The sequence below is a fragment of the Triticum dicoccoides genome, chromosome 3B, assembly GCF_002162155.2.
Source record: "Triticum dicoccoides isolate Atlit2015 ecotype Zavitan chromosome 3B, WEW_v2.0, whole genome shotgun sequence".
Classification (NCBI taxonomy): domain Eukaryota; kingdom Viridiplantae; phylum Streptophyta; class Magnoliopsida; order Poales; family Poaceae; genus Triticum; species Triticum dicoccoides.
In genome coordinates, this window is record NC_041385.1 from 699,839,661 (window position 1) to 699,845,961 (window position 6,301).

Genomic DNA, 6,301 nt, shown 5'->3' on the forward strand with positions numbered 1-6,301 from the left:
ATGATCGGCTTGTCAATTCTCATCCTGATCTTGACCCTCAAAAACCTCCCTATGGCCGTTCCATCTGCACCCGTATCCGCCTCCACGAACGTCCCAACTAGATTTCCAATATCTTCAGCCGACTCTATATTCATCATGCCCAGTGGGAGGTTGAAGACCCTAATCCAGATAGGTATATTGTTGAATTCATAGTCTTCCATCCTCTTGCTCGGTTCGAAATCCTCCACCACCACGAGCTCCTTGTCAAACATCCAAGGCCCGTTCTCCAACGCCTTCCGCTTCCCGGACTCTTGAAGAAATGTGAAGACAAACTTGTTGTCGCCCGCTTCCTTGCACTCTATGCCCTTGATCGGGCACCACACCTTCCCTAAGGATAGACGGATCGCATCTGGCTGTGCAGGTTTCTCCGACATGATCTTCCCCACCACCTTTGCCTCCATGTACTTCCCCTTCTCCTTCGCCGTGATCCTAAACCTAACCCCTTTTCTTTCCTCCTCCGACAGCTTCAACCCCTTCATCATCCCTGCCACATCTTCCATCTTCTCCCCTTCCTCTCTGGACTGCCCCCTAGGGTTTTTGGTGTGCTTGCAGCCGTGCACCCTTGGGCGCACACAGCAGATCTGGAGAGACGATCAGGTCGGGGCCCCAGGATCTGGGGACTGCTAGCGAGGACGAGAGGCAACGACGGCGCGACGAACCCTAACGCGATCGCCTCCGCAATCGCCGGACCGATACGCCAACCGTCACCCTACAGGACGGACCCCATCTAGAACAACCTAATTAACTTTGGTTGGTGGAAACTGTTATCTAGGTTGCTGTCCAGCTGTCTTTTTCTCACTCTGTTTTGGCCCGTGCAGCGTTGGGCCTGTAATAGCACCTTATCTACCTGGGAGTTTCGTTGCTTGGGTTGGAGTGTGTAGCGTTTGTACTTCGCTTAAGACAAATGGTTTCCTAATATGAAATCGGAGGGGAAAGCCTCTCTTTTGCTCAAAAATAAAAATAAAAAAATATTTATCTTTATCTTTACCTACTAATAAAGCGCCTATTGCTTCTGGTGGTACGTCATTTAATTTACCCCATAAGTTGACAAAATTTACCCACCAATGCCACCCGTAAGTTAAAAAACGATTCCACCAAATTCGCCGCGGCGCTAAGTTATTTAAGGTGATGAAGCTGAATATATATCAGATGCTTGGAGACAGCGCAGTGGCTAAAGCCTCTCTATTCTACCTTGGACACAAGGGTTCGATCCCCAGGTGCCGCATATTTCCCCAACCTTTTTTGTCAGGCACCTCCCCTACCCACCCAGTGCGCGTTAAGTGGGCCGGCCCACAGGGCGTGACGCCTCTTTTTTTTGCATTTCGTCATCTGCTTTTTTTTCTCATTTCTTTTTTTTGTTTCTTCCTTCTTTAAATTAATTTGAGATTTACAAAATTCAAAAGATTGTGAATTTTTAAAAACATGCTCAAGAAATCATAAAATGTTTGTGATTTCAAAAATGTGGGGGAAATCATAAATTTTTTGCAGTTTCAAAAATATAATTGATTTTTCAAAAGTGTTCGCAAATTATTAAAAAAGCACAATTTGGAAAAAAAATGTCGGGAAATAAAACCATGTACATGGTTTTTGAAAAATAATCATGCATTCAAAACAAATTCGTGAATCTGACAAAAATGACCATGAGATTTTAGAAAATATTGAAAAAACTCAAAAAAATTGCAAGTTTGTGGTCGATGAGATTTGTTTTTAAAGTGTATCGTGCAGTGGCAAGCTCATTGCCTTGGGATTTACCAAGTCGACTATATTGCGATCACGTGGACAACGCATCCATCATCAGCGAGGGTGGGATGAAAGATAAGTGGCAGCATGGCGAGTCACTGTGTCAAAATAGAGGATGCAAAAAAAAAAGCGGATGCTCATATGTCAAGGTATTTTTTTTTAACACTCATATGTCAAGGTATTGAGTCATACTTATTTGGCTAGAGTGTATTTTTTTATCCCCAGGTTCTGCAGATTTTTCCCCTCTTTTTGTGATGCACGCGTTCATGGGCCGGCCCGCAGGGCGTGACTCCCCTATTTTTTTCATTTTGTCTTTTGTCTTTTCTTTTATTTTCTCATTTCTTTTTTTCTTCTTTAAATTAATTCGAGATTTTCAAATTTCAAAACATTGTGAGTTTTGAAAAACATGTTTGAGAAATCATAAAATGTTTGTGAATTCAAAAATGTGTGGGAAATCATAAAATTTTCACAGTTTTAAAAAAATTAGTGATTTTAATGTCAAGAGAGGTCGGGATAGACCAATTTTAACATGGGAGGAGTCCGTTAAGAGAGACCTGAAGGATTGGAGTATCACCAAAGAACTAGCTATGGACACGGGTGTGTGAAAGCTTGCTATCCATGTGTCAGAGCCATGAGTTGGTCGCGAGATTTTATGGGTTTCACCTCTAGCCTATTGTTGTTGTTGTTTAAAAGATATTAGTAATTTTATAATTGTTAGCAAATTATAAAACATGTTCGCAACATGGCGAGTCACTGTGTTAAAATAGATGACGCTCGTATGTCAGGGTATTGATTCAAACTTATTTGGATAGCGTGTAAATTTTTTTCTCTCCCGTTGCAACGCACGGGCATGTTTGCTAGTAAAAATAAAAACTTGATGCAGCCAATATAGATTGGGTTGCACCAAAAATCGCATTAGACATGCAATAACATTCTTGCTGGTTGTTCTTGACGGATGGTATCAGCAATACCAAAATATTCGGCCATTGTTTGCCTCGGGCTCAGCTTTACTTTCGTCGAGACGCAGGCTCACATCAAGCTGACAGATCTTGCCTGATTGATTTCCTCCTCAATAAGTTGACGGTGTAGATGCTAAAGCTAGCTACATATACACGTACACGAGGTTAGTTTCTTTTGGGTCCTGAACTCCTGATAATGCCCACACGCGTGGTATATTAAAGATCCACCCCACGCTCTGGGTGACATAATCAGGAGGCAACTCACACGGGCTGTGTGTAGGCGAACATTAGAATTGCCCACACGTGTGGAGGTATCTATTTCGTGCCACACGTTTAACAAATACTACTCATCCCCGCCTCACGCATGTGGCACGAAGCAAATATGCCCGCACGTCTTGGCGCAGCTATGTTAGGTACTCGCTGGATGAAGATTTAGTTTTCATCCGGGATGATAAATGTAGTTATCTGGGATGGCAAATGTAGTTGTAAAAGCATGGCGACTCTCTCTGTTTTGGTTAACTGTAGTTGCTATGTCTAATGTATGGTAGTTGCCGCGTGTAGTCAAACCATAGTTGCTGTGTGTGATTAACTATTTGCCATATATGGTGAAACAATAGTTGCCATATGTGTTTATCTAGTTGCCACATGTGGTCCAGCCATAGTTGCAATGTATGTTTATCTAGTTGTCACGTACGCGCAACTGCAGTTGCCGTCTAACAACTAATCATAGTTGTCATGTGTGTTTACCTAGTTGCCACGTACGCGCAACTGCAGTTGCCATCCAACAACGTACGAGTGTCGTGTGGACGAAAAGCAATTCGCCCACACGCGCGTGGACTGGGTGGTGGTTATGTGGGCAGAAACTAGTTCGCCCACACAGTGCAGGTAGCAAAACCGCGTGCCGCGGGGCGTGTGGGCGAACTCTCCAACACCCACACACACGATGATGCCCATGTGACACTCAGATTCTAACGGATTTCTTTAGGATTCGTGCAAAACAGAATCAACATGAATCAAGACGTGTGGGCGATGTGCAAATATGCCACACGTGTGGGCGTTCTCATTTGGGTTTCTTTTTTACAGTGTCATACTCATCAGGGGAAAATCCTATTCGACGCACTTTGCGTTAAACTGTCGGGAAATCGCACACACGAGCCGACCAATCGAGCGACTTGGGCCAGGCCATCTGTACCGTACTTACAGTTTTCGGTTCCAGTTTTGGGAACCTTTTAGAGGTTTCCCAGCCGGTTTTTACCGGTTTTGTGAATCTTCTGGAAGGTTTCTGAACAGGTTTTTCTATTTCTCCTGTTTATTTTCTTTTATTTTTATATTTTCTGCTTTTTCCTTTTTCTGTCCTTTTTTCCTTTTCTGTCTGTTTACTTTTCTTTCCTTTTTCTTGTCTTTCATTTTCCTTTTCAAGTTAATTTCTTTTCTACACAAATTTTATGCAATTTAAAATGTTTGTATTTCTTAACATTTTTTTATTTTTCTAGATCTTGTTTCTGTTTTCAAATTTTGTTCAGAAATTCCAAAAAATATTACTTTAAATTTGGTCACTTAATTTCCAAAATGTACAGAAATTCATAAAAGATTACAATTTCAGAAAATGTCCGCATTTCTAAAAAAATCATAATTCAAAAAATGTTTACAGATTTCCGAAAAAGTTTTTGTTTTAAAAAATTGTTCACAAATTAAGAAAATGTTCATGTTTCCAAAATTTGTTCGCAAATCATAAAATGTTTATGTTTTGAAATAATTGTTCATTTTATAAAAACAATGTTCGTATTTTTACAAAAATGTTCCTGTTCCCAAAATTTATTCACAAATTCAAAAAGTGAACGTTTTCGTCATTTGTTCAAAAATTCAAAAAAAATTGCAAGAATTTCATAAAATATTCGTCTTTTAAAAAATTATTACTAATTTCAGAAAATGGTAGCATTGTAAGATTTTTGTTCCTGTTTAAAAAAATCGCATTTTGAAAAAGTTGTTTGTAATTGCGAAAAATGTTCTCGCTTTCATTTTTGTTCCTTCTTTTCCAAAAATGTTTCAGATTCTTAAAAAAATGTTCGAGTCTTTAAAAGTTTGTTAGCAAATTTTTAAAATGTTTGGCTTTCTAAATATATATATATACTTTTGAGAAAAATAAACCACGTTAGAAATTTAAAAAAGAACTACAGTTTCTTTTACGGCGTATATTTTATATTAACCGAGCTAGCATTTTTAGACAAGCAAGTAAATGAACAGAGCTAGAATTTTGCTATTAATCCGTTTTATTTTTCTTTTTATATTTTCTGCCTTTTCCTTTTTCTGTCCTTTTTCCCTTTTTTGTCTTTTTTTCTTTTCTTTCCTTTTACTTTTCTTTCATTTTCCTTTTCTAGTTAGTTTCTTTTCTCAACAAATTGTATGCAATTTAAATGTTTGTATTTCTTAAAATTTGTTTATTTTTCCAGATTTTGTTCCTATTTTCAAATTTTGTTCAGAAACTCCAAACAAATACTATTTTAAAATTTGTTCACTTAATTTCCAAAATGTACATAAATTCATAAAAGATTGCAATTTATGAAAATGTTCGCATTTCTAAATTTTGTTCAAAATTCAAAATATGTTTACGGATTTCTGAATATGTTTCTGTTTTAAAAAATTGTTCACCAATTCAGAAAATGTCCGTGTTTTCAAAATTTGTTCGCAAATTCATGAAATGTTCATGTTTTGAAATAATTGTTCATTTTAAAAATAATGTTCGCATTTTACATGAAATGTTCCGGTTCTCAAAGTTTATTCACAAATTAAAAGTCAATGTTTGTTTACAAATTTAAAAAATGTTTGCAAGAATTTCATGAATCATTCGTGTTTTTCAAAAATTATTATTAATTTCAGAAAATACCGGCGTTTTAAAAAATTTCTTCCTCTTTTTTAAAAATGTTTGCATTTTGAAAAGGTTGTTTGTAATTGCGAAAAATGTTCTTGCTTTCAATTTTGTTCCATCTTTTTTCAAAAATGTTTTTGGGAATGTTCTGCGGGCTGTTCTTTTAGTTTTGGCGTAGCAGTTCGTTCTATAAATATCACGTTGCCAATTTTGCACTAGAGTTTGGTTGTCGCATTGGCTAGCTACGCGGTCCTGTGTACTGCTGGCTGGCCCTGCACTAGGGCCCAGTTCTTTTGGCCGATTCTCTCAGAATCTTGATAATTAACCCTCTATCCAGTTTCTTCCAGAATCTTGTACTCACATATTTTTTAAATCCTAGCTGTTTACATCCTAATTAGTTAGGATTGTAAAAAAATATATGGGTTTAAGATTCTGGAAAAAGCTGGGTGGAGGGTCGATTTTCAAGATTATGGGAGAATCGGCCAAAAGAACTAGGCCTTGGTTCCTTCTAGATGAGGTAATAGCAGCCCAGGTACCCTAACTTGCACAGAATGTGATGATTCAGTCCCAAACTTGTAAAACTTGACTCCACCATACCCCAACTTGCACCTCATGTGATGATTTAGTCCCAAGCCAATCAGAGAACGACAATTGGCAGCCAGGTGGCTGGCCCGGTCAATGCACGCACTTTTGATAA